This window comes from Cupressus sempervirens, chromosome 2, assembly GCF_028749045.1.
Source record: "Cupressus sempervirens isolate cs-2001-9-10 chromosome 2, ASM2874904v1, whole genome shotgun sequence".
Lineage (NCBI taxonomy): Eukaryota > Viridiplantae > Streptophyta > Pinopsida > Cupressales > Cupressaceae > Cupressus > Cupressus sempervirens.
This window is the reverse complement of record NC_143119.1, coordinates 556,066,994-556,084,440: the sequence shown is the minus strand read 5'-3', so window position 1 is coordinate 556,084,440 and position 17,447 is coordinate 556,066,994. Positions and strand designations below refer to the sequence as shown.

The window sequence follows — 17,447 nt, the reverse complement described above, 5'->3', positions numbered from 1 at the left end:
TGTTCTTGACAGTTCTAGGAGATGACCTCCAAAATTTTTGGATTGGGCCCCTTTAAGGTGAAATTCATCCAATTGATTGGATGAAGCTCGATGTGTGTGTATCTATTCTGAGATAGTAATGATGGTCATTAATCTGTGGTGGTGAGAATATCCCTTTCTGTAATCACAATGGTGGAGCTGGTGGGAAGTACTTATCACTTTGTTTTGTTGGATACCCTATATGTAGGTGTCTGCATAGCTTGCAACACACTGCACATTTGGTGTTCGATTCTAAGATGGACTTGTTGCTGAGTGTATGGAGTTGTATCTTTTAGCCAAGGGCTCCGTCTCTTGGCACGTTCTATCATTGCATTTTTATCCTGCCTGAATGGTAAGAAGAAAAGAGATGGTTGCACAAGTGCATTGCTTGATGTCCCTAATTTCATCAAGGGTCCACTCTCCACCCTAAGTTTTTTCTGATTGGTAGAGCCTTAGGATTGAGAGGGGGGCCGGTGAAAGGTTTGGTTGCTACATAATTTATTTTCTAGTTCATTCTCAGTGCATGCTCGCCTCTTCACTGTCTCATCCTACAGAAGTGTGAGGCACTGTCGTGATAGCTTTTTTGGTACAGGCTAGTAGAAGTGTAGAGTATTACCAATAATTTTTGTTTGGATGCGAAAACTCTCCATGCCCTGTCCTGCTCGTGCAATCCGAATGGTTGTAGCTCATGGGTTCTATGGGAGATACTCTTCTTTAGCTTCCCCCTAAAGAGAGTGTTGGGTGTTTGCATTGTGTAGACAAAAAGTCCTAGGCATTTTATCTCTCTTCAGATGCAAAATTCTGGGAGGGCTTGTCGAAGTATGGCCATTTGTACAATGTGCACCAAAAAGCATGTAGGGGGCATATGCCTAGGAAATGGGTGTCTCTGAGTGCCCTTACTCAATCACGTGTGCAATGTACATCTTTGCATTATGACTCTCCTGCAAGCATTTGTGATTTGAGCATTTTGGGGGAACAGGTTTGGTATGAGATGTTCTTCTTAGGCTCATATGAATCGGAGTGCTCGTCTTTGCAATGCTTTGACAAGTGTAGGCCCAACGTGTCTGTCTAGGGGAAGAAATTACATGAATTCTTTTTGCTGAGATGTGGGTGCTCGCTGGTGGTTCCCTCGTAGTGCAGTTTTTCGGTATGTGCATGTGCATGAGATTGAAACTTGTCTGAAAATGCTAGTGTGAGTGTTCATCCTTAGGAACTTTTGATGGTAGGATAGAGGCCTACCATGGTGGTGACGAGTGATGAAGAATTATGGTTTGATTCCAGAGAGGGAGCCTGAGAAATGGCTACCACATCCAAGGAAGGAAATAGGCATGCAAATTACCCAATCCTGACACGGGGAGGTAGTGACAATAAATAACAATACTGGGCTCATTGATCTAGGTAATTGGAATGAGTACAATCTAAATCCCTTAACGAGGATCCATTGGAGGGCAAGTCTGGTGCCAGCTGCCATGATAATTCTAGCTCCAATAGCGTATATTTAAGTTGTCATAGTTAAAAAGCTTGTAGTTGGACCTTGGGTCATCACGGTCGGTCCGCCTTTTGGGTGTGCATTGGCCCTCACATCCCTTCTGCCAGTGGCATGTTCCTGGCCTTAATTGGCTGGGTCTTAGTTCCGGTGCCATTACTTTGAAAAAATTAGAGTGCTCAAAGCAAGCCTACGCTCTGAATACATTAGCATGGAATAATGCGATAGGAGTCTGGTCCTATTCCATTAGCCTTCAAGACCAGAGTAATGATTAATAGGGACTATCGGGGGCATTCATATTTCATTGTCAGAGGTGAAATTCTTTGATTTATGGAAGACAAACCACTACGAAAGCATTTACCAAGGATGTTTTAATTTATCAAGAATGAAAGTTAGGGGCTCGAAGACGATCAGATACCGTCCTAGTCTCAACCATAAACAATGTCAACCAGGGATCAGTGGATGTTTCTCTAAGGACTCCGCCAACACCTTTTGAGAAATTAGAGTATTTGGGTTCTAGGGGGAGTATGGTCGCAAGGCTGAAACTTAAAGGAATTGATGGAAGGGAACCATTAGGAGTGGAGCCTGTGGCTTAATTTGACTCAACATAGGGAAACTTACCAGGTCCAGACATAGTAAGGATTGATAGATTGAGAGCTCTTTCTTGATTCTATGGGTGGTGGTCCATGGTCGTTCTTAGTTGGTGGAGTGATTTGTTTAGTTAATTCCATTAACGAACAAGACCTTAGCCTGCTAACTAGCTACGTGGAGGTTCCCCTTCACGACCAGCTTCTTAGAGGGACTATGGCCTCCTAGGCCATGGAAGTTTAAGGCAATAATAGGTCTATGATGCCCTTAGATGTTCTGGGTCGCACGCACGCTACACTGATGCAACCAATGAGTTTCTCTCCCTGGCCTAAAAGGTTTTGGATGGGATGGAGCTAGCCTCCTCCTCATCCCCAAAATCTTAGTGACATGTAGACACTTGGCCCTGTAGTGATGTGCTAGATGGCCAAGCTAGCGGTCTAGTGCCATGCAGGTGAAGGGTCATGTCAAATGTCATGATCGAAAGCGTGGATTCCCCGTGGGGCGAAGAAGAGACTCATATGCAATCTGGATTAGGATCGATGCCTTCGAACAACATCTACATCAAAGCGAGAGGTCTCTACTTGGTTGTAGTTTAGAGGGGGTCTGGGCCTCATCCCCCATTGAGATTTCATGGTTTGATTGCGTGCACGGTGCTATGCCAGGGATCTGTCATTTCGACAGCGGCAAGTTAGGACTGCCACAACCCCTTGTTGCCTTGCCCAAGTTTTTTGACTTGTCGCTTGGAGCATTCTATGTTTAGGATGGGTGCACTCGCATGATTTGTAGGGCAAGGTCCCCATCTACTGACATGGCTCTCCCATGCATCAACTCCCACCTTTGCGAGGTGATGGGGTGGGGACACACCATAGTGTTCCTCATTGCACCATTTGAATGCTTGGGGTTTGGGATGTGTCAACACCAAACACACAGGTGCATCGTGTACCTTAGAAATCCAAAGAACAAAGCGTGATCCAATGCCTTGCGGGCTTGGGTCACTAAAAGACCAAAACATAACAAAATCACAACTCTCAACAATGGATATCTTGGCTCTCACCACGATGAAGAATGTGGCGAAATGCAATACTTAGTGTGAATTGCAGAATCTCGTGAATCATCAAGTCTTTGAACGCAAGTTGCACCTGAGGCCTTTCCCAAGGGCACATTTGCTTGGGTGTCACACTACAAAAATTTTCCCTCCCTAGGGAGGAGCAAAGATTGTTGTCCATGTCCGCAAGTTGCACGCAGTCAGCTAAAATGAGCATGAGCTCCGTCGATCCGTTGCGATGAGCGAGGGTTCGCAAAGGCTAGTGTTGGTTTGCGCTGATTGAATGATTCCTCGCAAGGAACTTTATTCTAGGGTCAGTGGCCAACTGCAGTGCAAGAATGCTGCATCTCTACTGTGTCCCCAAGTTAGGCATGAATACCTACTAAGTTTAAGCATATCAATAAGCGGATGCTGACACAATGTGATTTTTGCCCAGTGCTCTAAATGTCAAAGTGAAGTAATTCAACCAAGCGTGGGTAAATGGCGGGAGTAACTATGACTCTCTTAAGGTAACCAAATGCCTCATCATCTAATTAGTGATGCGCATGAATGGATTAATGAGATTCCCACTCTCCCTATCTACTATCTAGCAAAACCATAGCCAAGGGAATGAGCTTGGTAGAATCAGCGGGGAAAGAAGACCCTGTTGAGCTAGACTCTAGTCCGACTTTGTGAAATGACTTGAGAGGTGTAGAATAAGTGGGAGCTTTCAGGTGCAAGTGAAATACTACTACTTTTAATGTTATTTTACTTATTCCATGAGGTAGAGATGGGTCAATGCCCCTATTTTTGGCCTTAAGGTGCATCTAGGCGCACCGATCCGGGTGGAAGACATTGTCAGGTGGGGAGTTTGGCTGGGGTGGCACATCTGTTAAAAGATAACATAGGTGTCCTTAGATGAGCTCAACAAGAACATAAATCTCGTGTGGAATAAAATGGTAAAAGCTCATTCAATTTTGATTTTTAGTATGAATACAAACCATGAAAGCGTGGCCTATCGATCCTTTAGACTTTCAAAATTTGAAGCTAGAGGTGTCAGAAAAGTTACCACAGGGATAACTAGCTTGTGGCAGCCAAGTGTTCATAGCAACATTACTTTTTGATCCTTCGATGTCGACTCTTCGTATCATTGTGAAGCAAAATTCACCAAGTGTTGGATTGTTCACCCACCAATAGGGAACGTGAGCTGGGTTTAGACCATCATGAGATAGGTTAGTTTTACCCTACTGATGATCCGCATCGCAATAGTAATTCAACTTAGTATGAGAGGAATTGTTGATTCACACATTTGGTCATCGCGCTTGATTGAAAAGCCAGCGGTGCAAAGCTACCATGTGTCGAATTATGACTGAATGCCTCTAAGTCAGAATCCATGCTAGATGCGATGCATATCTCACTCCGGTTGCATCGCGACCCACACTAGGGGTGCTCTTGCACTCCTACGGGCCCGTTTCATTAGCCATCTCCGATCGGCACATTAGCCCATTGGAGCAACCTTGGATATTAATTTCAACTGGTCGACAAGAAGAATCTTTTGCAAATGACTTAAATAAGCGATGGGGTATTGTAAGTAGCAAAGTGGCCTTGCTGCCATGATCCACTGAGATTCAACCTTTTGTTGCCTCAATTCATAAAACCTTTTTTGACTCTGAGGCGGGTAGGGTTTTTAATTTGCACGAGGGCGAGAAAATCTCCCAAGTGCCAAATTCTGGGTGGGTGGGGTTAGCAAGTTTTTTTTGCGAGGTCATAACAATCTCTTAGGTGCCAAATTCTCGGTGGGTGCGGTTTGCAATTTGTGCGAGTGTGGGAAAATCTTCCAAGTGCCAAATTTTGGGCCGGAGGGGTTTGTAATTTTAGCAAGGGTGAAAAAACTCTCCTAGGTGCCAAATTTTGAGTGGGTGGGGTTTTGTGAAAATTTTCATGAGGGCAAAGAAATCTCCCAAGTGCCAAATTCTCAGTGTGGTGGGGTTTTGTAAAAATTTCTACGAGGGCGAAGAAATCTCCCAAGTGCCAAATTCCCGATAGGTGGGGTTTGCAATTTCTACCGGGGCAGAAAAATCTCCCAAGTGCCACATTACACATGGGTGGGGTTTTGTAAATTTTTTTGCAAGGGCGAAAAAATCTCCCAAGTGCCAAATTTTGGGCGGGTGGGGTTTTCAATTTCTGCGAGGGTGAAAAAATATCCCAAGTGCCAAATTCTCGGCAGGTGGGGTTTGCAATTTTTGCGAGGGCGTAAAAATTTCCCAGGTGCCAAATTCTTGGTAGGTGTGGTTTGCAATTTTTTTCCAGGGTAGAAAAATCTCCCGAGTGCCAAATTTCGAGCAGGAGGGAGGGGTTTTGTAGAAATTTCTACCAGGGAAGAAAAATCTCCTGAGTGCCAAATTTTGGGCGAGTGGGGTTTTGTAAAATTTCCACGAGGGAAAAAAAAATCTCCCAAGTCCCAAATTTTGAGCTAGTTGGGTTTGCAATTTTTGAAAGGGCAGAAAAATCTCCCAAGTGCCAAATTCCCGGCGAGTGGATTTTTGTGATTTTCGCGAGTGCAAAAAAATCTCCCGAGTGCCAAAATTTCCTCGAGGGCAAAAAATTCTTCCAAGTGCAATTTCCATGTGGGTCGGGTTCATAATCAGTGCAATTTCAGGCGGGTTGGGTTTGCAATTTCTGTGAGGGAAAAAAAATCTTCCAATTCTAAATTCTGGGTGGGTGGGATTTCATAATGTCCAAGTGCCAATTTCCAAGCGGGTGGGGTTTGTAAATTTCGCAAGGGCGAAAAATCTTCCAAGTCCAAATTTCGATCAGGTGGGGTTTGTAAATTTTTGTGAGGGTAGAAAAATCTTCTGATTGCAAATTCCAGGTGAGTCCCCAGGTTTTGTAATTTTCACAAGGGTAGACAACTCCTGTATGTGATCCAAAATTGGTCAACTTATTTTTTTGGTTAATGCCCAAAGTTTTGAACTCAAATCGAGTTGGCTACCTCGACTCAAATCGCCTCGAGCCTAATCACCTCCAAATTTTTTGCACAACCCATGTCACTATGCTTGAATTGATTCTAAGTGCCTCGAGTCATGTACGTGGTCCAAAAGAGGTCAACTTTTTTTTTTTGGGTTAATGCCCAAAGTTTTCAACTAGAACTGTGTCGGCAACCCCGACACGAATCGCCCCAACTATGCCAACCCTGACTCAAATTGTGTCGAGCCTTAACTACCTCCAATTTTTTGCATGACTCATGTCACCATGCTCAACATGATTCTAAGTGTGCCAAGTCATGTGCATGATCCAAAGGTGGTCAACTTTTTTTTTTTGGGTTAATGCCCAAAGTTTTCAACCCAAATTGTGTCAGCGACCCTGACTCATATCGCCTCGAGCCTTAACTGCCTCTAGTTTTTTCATAGGACTCATGTCACCATGCTCGACTTGGTGCCCCGAGTCATGTACATGATCCAAAAGTGGTTAACTTCTTCCTTCTTTGGTTAACACCCAAAGATTTCAACCCGAATCATGTCAGAAACCCTGACTCAAATCGCCTCAAGCCTTAATCGCCTGCAATTTTTTTAAACCACTCATGTCACCATGCTTGACTTGATTCTATGTGCCCCAAGTCATGTACATGATCCAAAAGTGATTAACTCTTTTTTTGGCTAATAAACAAAGTTTTTGAATTGACTCAGCTACCCCAACTCGAATTGCCTTGAGCCTTAACTGCCTCCTTTTTTTTTCGGTTGACTCATGTAACCGCACTTGCCTTGATTTTGAGTGGCCCAAGTCACTTACATCATCCAAAACTAGGTAACTTTTTCTTTTTTATTTTTTTTGTCAAGTCCCAAAGTTTTGAACTTGAATAGAGTCGGATACCCCGACTCAAGTAGTCTCCAAATTTTTTGAACGACTCATGTCAATGTGCTCGACTTGATTCTAAGTGCCTTGAGTAGTGTACGTGATCCAAAAGTGGTTAACATTTTCTTTTTGGTTAATGCCCAAAGTTTTCAACCCAACCCGCCTCGGAAACCTTGACTCGAAGCACCTCGAGCCTTAATGGCCTCCAATGTTTTTGCATGAATCATGCCACCATCGACGTTTCGCTCGAATCATGTCACCCAGGGCACCTCGATGCTACGTGACCCAAGCCCTGTGTGTGATCCAAAACTGGGTAACATTTTTTTTTGAACTCCCAAAATTTTATTCTTTTTTGCCTTACGGGGCCTATCATGATCTCTTTTTCCTTAATGAGTTGACTCTTCAAGTTTGCTCGCTAGGTTGACTCCCCAATTCGGTTCTCCAAGTCAGCTCACCAAGTTTGCTCGCCAGGTTGCCTCCCCAGTTCGGCTCACCATGTCATCTAAACAAACTAACTCACCGAGTTGCCTCACCAAGTTGGCTCTTTAATTCCACTTGCCAAGTTGCCCCACCAACTCGCCTCGTTAAGCCCACTCGCAATGTCAGCTCGCCAAGCCAGCAATTCCAGCTCGCTCACCAAGTTGACTCTAATAGTTTTCTCACCAAGTGGGTTTCACCTTGCCAAGTCAACCCCACCAAGTTGCCTCAATGAGTTGACTCTCTAAGTTCACTCACCAAGTTAGCTCAAGCATAAGTGTCAAGAAGTTATTACAAATTTTTATAGGAAAAATAGGCTAAAAATCTTCAGGCTCACCGTTGGAGGCCTTAGAGTGCTCGAATGAGGTTTGAAAAATAGAGGGAAGGGTTATAATAGCATTCTTGAGCCTGTAGATCAGGAGCTAGCATTTTCAAAAAGTGGTTATAATAGCCAATCAGAGCAATGATTCATGAGTTATGGCCTTCGAAAGTTGGGCTATCAAAATTTCTAAAATAATTTGTCAAAGATGTATTAGGCAGACTTATGTGTATTGTCAAGGTTTTCCAGCCATAGGCATTAAGTCCAAGCATCTAGAACCTTCCCGGCTAGCATACAATTTCCTATTTAAGAAAGGCCTGAACGTTATCTAGGACAACTCTAGGTGATAGCTGGCAGCTTGTCTTATAGACTGTTGCAGTGAAGGTGCCCATGTGGGTTAGCATATTGTGCTTATGAATTATGCAATTCCACTTCTACGGTCCAAATGACAGGACCACATTTTGTTCTCACATTTTCTATTATTTCTATGGTTCTATTATAAGTTTATGGTATTAACGAGACCTTCTTGCATCACCTCACCAAGTCACGTCTTAAACCTAGATCGCAATGTCGGCTTTCCAAGTCAGCTCAACAAGTTGATTGTTCAAGCATGCTCGCCAAGTCGACACTTTTAGTTTGCTCACAAGGTCTTCTCACATGGTCAGCTCATCGAGTCACCCCACCAAGTCACCTCAATGACCCAACCCATCTAGTTGCCTCACCAAGTTGACTCTTTAAGTCTTCTCACCAAGTCAGCTCATCAAGTTTCCTCTCCTCAGGGATGGAAACCAAGGGTTGGATAGCTTCGTTCATCGAGTCACCTCACCAAGTGGGGTCACCAGGTCACCCCACCAAGTAGCCTCAACAAGTTGACTCTTTCAGTTTGCTTGACCAGTTGGGTTAGCGTACCAAGTGCTCTCATCAAGTTGAATCTTTAAGTTCGATCATCAAGAAACCACATGAGGTCAGTGCACCAAGTCAACTCTTTAAGTCCGTTCATCAAGCCACCCCACAAGGTCAGAACACCAAGTACTCTAACCAAGTTGACTCTTTAAGTCCATTCACAAAGTCACCCAACTAGGTCGGCCCACCAAGTCGACTCTCTAAGTCTGTTCATCAAGTCACCCCACCAAATACTCTCACCAAGTCAACTCTTTAGGTCCGTTCATCAAGTCACCCCACAAAGTCAACCCTTTAACTTCATTCATCAAGTCACCCCACCAAGTTAACTGTTTAAGTCCTTTCATCAAGTCACCCCACCAAGCCGACTCTTTAAGTTCGTTCATCAAGTCACCAAAATAAGTACTCTCACCAAGTTGACTCTTTAAGTCCATTCATCAAGTCACCCCACCAAGTTGGCCCACCAAGTACTCCCACCAAGTTAACTCTTTAAGTCCGTTCATTAGTTCACCCCGCCAAGTACTCTCACCAAGTCAACTCTTTAGGTCCGTTCATCAAGTCACCTTGCCATGTGGACCCTTTAAGTATGTTCATGAAGTTGCCCCACCAAGTACTCTCACCAAGTCGACTCTTTAAGTCCTTTCATCAAGTCACCCGACCAAGTCAACTCTTAAAGTCCATTCATCAAGTCACCAAAAAAAGTACTCTAACCAAGTTGGCTCTTTAAGTCTGTTCATCAAGTCACCCCACCAGGTCGGCCCACCAAGTACTCCCACCAAGTTGACTCTTTAAGTTCATTCATCAGTTCACCCCACCAAGTACTCTCACCAAGTTGACTCCTTAAGTTTTCTCATCAAGTTGAGCCACCAAGTACTCTCACCAAGTTGACTCTTTGAGTCCGTTCATGAAGTCGCCCCACCAAGTACTCTAACCAAGTTGATTCTTCAAGTGCGTTCATCAAGTCACCCCACCAAGTACTCTCACCAAGTCGACTCTTTAAGTCTGTTCATCAAGTCACCCCACCAAGTACTCTCACCAAGTCAACTCTTTAGGTCCTTTCATCAAGTCACCTCGCCATGTCAACCCTTTAAGTCTATTCATCAAGTCACCCCACCAAGTACTCTCACCAAGTTGACTCTTTAAGTCCTTTCATCAAGTCACCCCACCAAGTTGACTCTTTAAGTCTGTTCATCAAGTCACCAGAACAAGTACTCTCACCAAGTCAACTCTTTATGTCCCTTCATCAAGTCAACCCACAAGGTTGGCCCACCAAGTACTCCCACCAAGTTGACTCTTTAAGTCCATTCATCGGTTAACCCTGCCATGTACTCTCACCAAGTCAACTCTTTAGGTCCGTTCACCAAGTCACCCCGCCAAGTTGACCCTTTAAGTCCATTCATCAAGTCACTCCACCAAGTAATCTAACCAAGTCAACTCTTTAAGTCCTTTCATCAACTCACCCCACCAAGTCAACTCTTTAAGTCTGTTCATAAAGTCTCCAGAACAAGTACTCTCACCAAGTTGACTATTGATGTCCGTTCATCAAGTCACCCCACTAGGTCAGCCCACCAAGTTGACTCTTTAAGTCCGTTCATCAATTCACCCTGCCAAGTAGTCTCACCAAGTGGACTCTTTAAGTCTGCTCATCAATTCGAGCCACCAAGTACTCTTACCAAGTTGACTCTTTGAGTCCGTTCATCAAGTCACCCCACCAAGTGCTCTAACCAAGTCGATTCTTCAAGTGCGTTCATCAAGTCACCCCAACAATTACTCTCACCAAGTTGACTCTAAGTTTTTTCATCAAGTCACCCCACCAAGTACTCTCACCAAGTCAACTCTTTAGGTCCGTTCATCAAGTCACCCCTCCAAGTCAACACTTCAAAGTGCATTCATCAAGTCACCCCACCAAGTACTCTCACCAAGTTGACTCTTTAAGTCTATTCATCAAGTCACCCCACCAAGTACTCTCACCAAGTAAACTCTTTAGGTACATTCATCAAGTCACCTTGCCAAGTTGACCCCTTAAGTCTGTTAATCAAGTCACCCTACTAAGTACTCTCACGAAGTTGACTCTTTAAGTCCTTTCATCAAGTCACCTCGCCAAGTTGACTCTTTAAGTCCATTCATCAAGTCACCTGAACAAGTACTCTCACCAAGTTGACTCTTTAAGTTCATTCATCAAGTCACCCGACCAGGTCAGCCCACCAAGTACTCTCACCAAGTTGACTCTTTAAGTCCGTTCATCAGTTCACCTCGTCAAGTACTCTCAACAAGTAGACTCTTTCAGTCTGATCATCAAGTCGCGCCACCAAGTACTCTCACCAAGTTGACTCTTTACATCCGTTCATCAAGTCACCAGAACAAGTACTCTCACCAAGTCGACACTATAAGTCCATTGATCAAATCACCACACAAGGTCAGCCCACCAAGTCAACTCTTTAAGTCCGTTCATCAGTGCACCCCACCAAGTACTCTCACCAAGTTGACTTTTTAAGTTTTCTCATCAAGTCGAGCCACCAAGTACTCTCACCAAGTCAACTCTTTAAGTTTGTTCATCAAGTCACCCTACGAAGTACTCAAACCGAGTCAATTCTTCAAGTGTGTTCATCAAGAAACCCCACCAAGTACTCTCACCAACATGACTCTTTATGTCCTTTCATCAAGTCACCCCACCAAGTACTCTCACCAAGTTGACTCTTTAAGTTCATTTATCAAATCACCCTGCTATGTCTACCCACCAAGTACTCTCACCAAGATGAATCTTTAGGTTCATTCATCAAGTCACCCCACCAGGTTGGCCCACCAAGTGGACTCTTTAAGTTTGATCACCAAGTCACTCGGCTAGGTCAGCTCATCAATTCACCAAGTACTCTCACCAAGTTGACTCTCTAAGTTCGTTCATCAAGTCACCTTGCCAGGTTGGCCCACCAAGTTGACTCTTTAAGTTCATTCATCAAGTCACCCCACTAGGTCGGCTCACCAAGTAGTCTTGGCAAGTCGACTCTTTAAGTTCGTTTAGGCTAGCCAAGTTTGCTAGCCAAGTCATCTCACCACCAGGCTAGCCAACTCTGCTTGTTGAGGTATCTCACCATGTGGGCTCGCCAAGTCACCCCAAAAAGTTGCCTCAATGAGTTGACTCTTTAAGTGGATGCTCACCAAGTCAAGTCACCACATTGACTTACCATGTTGCCTTACCAAGTTACCCTACCCAGTCACGTCTTAAAGTCTTCTCACCATGTCAGATTTCTAGCTCGATTCCCCAAGTCAGCTCGCCAAGGTGGCTCATGAGTCAAAAGTTCAAGTGCACCCACCAAGTCGAGTCTTTAAGTTCGCTCACCAATTCTGCTTGCTAGGTCGGCTCACCAAGTCAAGTCATCTCACCTAGTTGACTTACCATCTTTCATCACCGTCAATTTACTCCCATGGCTCATGAAATCACACCACCTAACCGATGTCAATTTTTGGTTCCGTTGCCAAATTCAGCAAAAACTTGGTCATGGATGGCTATTCGGTTACATTTTTCAATGAATTGATTTTTTTAAGGCACTTGTCTACATGAATGCATATTCTTGAATGCAGAGCAAGCCTTGCACTAATATCTTATATAGGAGAGGCAGTGTGCTCGAAATAAAGTTGAGTCATAATTTTCAATTTGGGTAGCCTTGGATATAAAATGGATGTTGAGCCCTTCTAGTCGAGCCATTAATTTTGAATTGGGTTGCCTACAATACAAAATTCAAGCCGAGCCATAATTTTCAAATTTGGGTAACTTGTGATATAAAATGGGTACCTGAGCCATTCTACTTGAGTCATAATTCTCAAATTGGGTAGCTTTCACTATAAAATGGTTGTTGAGCCATTCTAGTCGGTCTCCAAAAATTGATCAATTTACCCCCCTCACTAATGCAATCAAATCGCCTAACCAATGCCAATCTTTGTCTCCGTTGACAACCTCATCAAAAATGGGTTTGTGGATGGCTATTCGATCACATTTTTCATTGAATTGGGTTTTAAGGTTCTTGTCCACTGAATGTACATTTATGATGTAGAGTAAGCCTTGCACTAATAGCTTATATAGGGGAGGTAGTGTGATCGAAAAATGGTGGGTAAGCTAGCCTGGCTAACCCGATCTGGGTGAGCCATGCTGGCCGACCCGATCTGGCCGAACCATGCTGGCTAAGCTGATCTGGACAGGCGGTTCTGGTGGACCTGATCTAGGAAAGCCATGCTGGCCGAGCCATTCTGGGCAAGCCATGCTAGTTGATCTAGGCGAGCCGTTCTAGCCAACCCGATCTGACCGAGCTCCAAAAACGGTGTCGTGGATGGCTGTTTGGTCACATTTTTCACTGAATTAGATTTTTAAGGGATTTGTCTGTGCTATCACAGATTTAAAATGCAAAAGTTGCCTCACACTAATAGCTTATATAGGAGAGGTGATTGCCGCGAGCCTCTCCCATGCTCCTTTCATTGATTCAACATTGGTGTCTAGGCGGATCAGATTGTTGGGTTTTCACAGGGTGTATGTTGATGTTGAATCAATGAAAGGGGCATGAAGCGATCTCAGTGCTTTTCCTTGGCTCTCCTTTAGATCATGTTTTTCGATGACTCAATTTTGGAAAAGGTGAGGTAGGGGTTTCCGATCCATGGCATGTCTTTTTTGTGATTTCAAAACTTGATCTAAATGTGAGCCCTTGTCTAGCACTTCGATGTTTCTTGGTATAATGGCAATTTTCTATGGGTGCTTGGCGCTCTAGTAATTTTTCACAGTGTACTTATCGTGGCTACATAGGAGCTTTAATAATAAAAGCTCTCAGCAAAAAAAGGTGGCTGAGCCATGCTAGCAAACCCAATCTGGGTGAGCCATTTTGGCCGACGCGATCTGGGTGAGCCATTCTAGTTGACCCGATCTGGATGAGCCATTTTCATTGACCTGATCTGGCTGAGATCCAAAAATGGTGTCGTGGATGGCTGTTTGGTCACATTTTTCATTGAATTGTATTTTTAATGGATTTTTCTATGCTATCACAAATTTCTAATGCAAAAGGAGCCTCGTACTAATAGCTTATATAGGAGAGGTGATTGCTACGAGCCTCTCCCATGCCCCTTTCATTGATTCAACATTGGTGTCTAGGCAGATCAGATTGTTGGATTTTCAAATGGTGTATGTTGATGTTGAATCAATGAAAGGGGCATGAAGCGATCTTTGAGTGCTTTTCCCTTTAAATCATGTTTTTCAATGACTCAATTTTGGAAAAGGTGAGCCAATGGTTGTAGATCCATGGCATGTCTTTTTGGTGATTTTAAAACTTGATCTAAACATGAGCCCTTGTCTAGCACTCCGACTGGGTGCTTGGCACTCTAGCAATTTGTCATTGTGTACTTATCACGGCTACATGGGAGCTTTAATACTAAAATCTCTCGGTGAAAAATGGTGGCCAAGCCATGATGGCTGATCCAATATGGGTGAGCAATTCTGGCTGACCCAATCTAGGCAAGCCGTGTTGGCCGACCTGATCTGGCCAAGCCGTTTTCATCAACCCGATCTTGCCGAGCTCCAAAAATGGTGTCATGGATGGTTGTTTGGTCACATTTTTCATCGAATTGGATTTTTAAGGGATTTTTGTATGCTACCATAGATTTTGAATGCAGAAGGAGCCTCACACTAATAGCTTATATAGGAGAGGTGGTTGTCGCGAGCCTCTCCCATGCCCCTTTCATTGATTCAACATTGGTGTCTAGGTGGATCAGATTGTTGGATTTTCAAATGGTGTATGCTAATGTTGAATCAATGAAAGGGGCATGAAGTGATCTCTGAGTGCTTTTCCTCGGCTCTCCTTTAGATCATTTTTTTTGATGACTCAATTTTGGAAAAGGTGAGGCAGCGGTTGCCGATCCATGGTGTGTCTTTTTGGTGATTTTAAAACTTGATCTAAACATGAGCTCTTGTCTAGCACTCCAGCATTGCTTGGTATAATCACAATTTTCTATGGGTCACTCCATCGCCATAAATTCGGGAGTTGTTTGATTGTGGTTGTTGTTCCAATGTGTCATTGCGGTGATCTGGAGAGTGATGCTAAGGGTGGGAGCTTGCATTTAGCATTTGGGATGTTTGTGCAAGTGAGCAAGGGAGCTTCTCTTATCAGAACCTCTCCGTGGCCTTTGAATATAGACCCAGTGCTGATGATATCGATGGATATGAGCCTTGGATTCTAAATGTGTTCAGCTAACATTGGTTTTTTTGAGAGATGGGTACGAAAGCACTTCCTGATTGCTATGTGGGAGCTCCCTAACATCACCTCTATGCCAACTTGATCGACACAACATTGGGAATGGTTTGATAGTGGTTGTCATTCCAATGTGTCATCGGGATGTCTTGGAAATTGGCCTTTCAAGGGAAAGCATGTCTAGCACTTGGATTGTGCATCATCACAAGTGAATGGGGAGATCTCTCTATGAACAATAGCATGGTGATTGCAAGAGAAAATTGACTTAGTAGTCAGAGCATTGGCCTCTGGCCATTGTGATGGCCTAGAAAATTCTCTATAATTGCAACCTATGTTTGTGCAGTAGCAAAGTTTGCATGTAAGATTGGCCTTTTTTCTTGATAGTTCCAGGAGATGACCTAGAAAAATTTTGGATTGGGCCCCTTCAAGGTGAAATTCATCCAGTTGATCGGATGAGCTCGATGACCATTTCACTCCCTTGGCTCCATGAATTCAAATCCCATCTAGCTACCATAGACACTCCAAATGTCGAGCCATTGTTACCATGCCATCCTACTCAAACTCCTAGATGATCAAGGTGAACTTTGTGTCCACTCCTCTCAAGTACAACTCAAAAAAGGCATCAAGGCAAACGGTATTGTCGAGTTGTCCTACCCAAGCTGTTCCACCCAAGCTGAGTTGTTCCGCCTGATCTCCAAAAGGTGGCTATTTCACTACCTTGGCTCCATGAATTCCCATGTCCTAACCAATGACAATATTTTGCTCCTATGTCAACCTCATAAAACATGGGGTCGTGGATGGCTGTTTGGTCACATTTTTCAACGATTTGGATTTTTAAGGCAGTTTTCAGTATGTTTTCTAGTTTCTAATGCAGAGCGAGCCTCACACTAATAGCTTATATAGGAGAGGTGGTTGCCGCGAGCCTCTCTCGTGCCCCTCTCATTGATTCAACACCGGTGTCAAGGTGGATGGATATGTCAAATTTTGAAAAAGTGGATGCCAATGTTGAATCAATTAGAGGGGCATGAAGCCCACCCTTGAGGTACTATTCCTCGACTCTCCTTTAGATCATGTTTTCTTTCCACTCAGCTAGCGCAATTTCAAAAAAAGGTTTGGTAGTAGTATTCAGCCCTCACTGCATCTACTTGGTGATTTTAAAAGTTGATCTAAAATGGGAGCCCTCGTTTAGCACCTCCGTACGGTGTTGCTCGGGTATTGCATAAATTTTTTCTATCGATGCAAATCCCCCAAGGAATGCCTACCCTTAGACTATCCCTTAGATCACCTTCTTTGATCACTCGACCGATGTAATTACAGAAGAGACTTGGTAGTGGTTGCCATTCTACAATGCATCTGTTCAGCGATTTCAAAGTTGATCTAATGGTGAGCCCTTGTCAAGCCATGAGGTGGGTGCCTGGCGCTCTAGAAATTTTTTGTATGCCTATCATGGCTACAATGGGAGCTTTGATAACAAAAGCTCTTGGTGACCCTCCCCAATAGAATTAGTGCTACTATTTGAGAAGGACACATTATTTAGATTTGGAAAATTGGCACCAACATCATTTTTATTGGGAGGGTCATGAAGCCATCCCGATTTTGCTATGTGAGGGCTCTCTCCCCAGAGTCATTCTCTATGCAACAACTTCTTTGGCAAAAAAATTTTGGAACAGTTTGACAGCGGCTATCATTCCAATGGTTGCATTGTGGTGGTTGCCTGGGCAGCAATCTGAAGGGTGAGCCGTTGTCTAGCAGTTGGGCTGCGCATCACAAGTGACAAGGGAGCCTTTGTAATCAGAAGCTCCTCATGGCCATTCGATGAGAAGAGCCATTGCTTGTGTGAGCAAGGATGAATGCAACCTCAAATTCCAATTGAAATCAATGAAATTAGATCTATATAAGAGTGGAATAAAGCAGAAGCCCATTTGCTATGCGTGGCTCACCAAATTTTATCTTCTTTCTCACTCCATCAGCTCAAATTTAGGAGTTGTTTGACAGCCGTTGTCATTCCAATGTGTCATTGCGGTCATCTGGAGAGCGATGCTAAGGCCAGGAGCTTATGTCTAGCATTTGGGATGTTTTTGCGAGTGAGCAGGGGAGCTTCTCTTATTGGAACCTCTCCGTGGCCTTTGAATATAGACCCAATGCCGATGATATCGATGGATACGAGCCTTGAATTCTAAATTTGTTCATAGCTAAGATTGGTTTTTGTGAGAGATGGGTACAAAAGCACATCCTAATTTCTATGTAGGAGCTCCCTAAGGTCGTCTCTGTGCCAACTCGATTGGAACAACATTGGGAATGGTTCGACAGTGGTTGTCATTCCAATTTGTCATTGGGGGATGTCTTGGAAAGTGGTCTTTCAAGGGCGAGCTCCTGTCTAGCACTTGGATTGTGTGTCGCATCACAAGTGAATAGGGAGATCTCTCCATGAATGGCAGCATGGTGATTGCAAGAGAAAATTGACTTAGTCAGAGCATTGGCCTCAGGCCATTGTGATGGCTTTGCAATTTCTCTTTAATTGTAACCTATGTTTGCACATTAGCAGAGTTTGCATGTAAG

At 43.9% G+C, this 17,447-nt stretch overlaps 1 non-coding gene and 3 pseudogenes across 1 annotated transcript; 3 read left to right on the top strand and 1 right to left on the bottom strand.

The window, feature by feature from the left end:
- Window positions 1–1,135: 1,135 nt before the first annotated feature.
- LOC149573770 (18S ribosomal RNA) lies at window positions 1,136–2,023 on the top strand (annotated as a pseudogene; the record flags this gene model as incomplete).
- A 1,092-nt stretch (window positions 2,024–3,115) lies between these two features.
- LOC149573769 (5.8S ribosomal RNA) lies at window positions 3,116–3,269 on the top strand. Its single transcript, XR_016361203.1, has one exon. It is a non-coding gene; the product is annotated as a 5.8S ribosomal RNA (ribosomal RNA).
- A 488-nt stretch (window positions 3,270–3,757) lies between these two features.
- On the top strand, window positions 3,758–4,767 carry LOC149573768 (25S ribosomal RNA; annotated as a pseudogene).
- Window positions 3,762–12,919, bottom strand: LOC149573767 (uncharacterized; annotated as a pseudogene).
- Window positions 12,920–17,447: the final 4,528 nt, after the last annotated feature.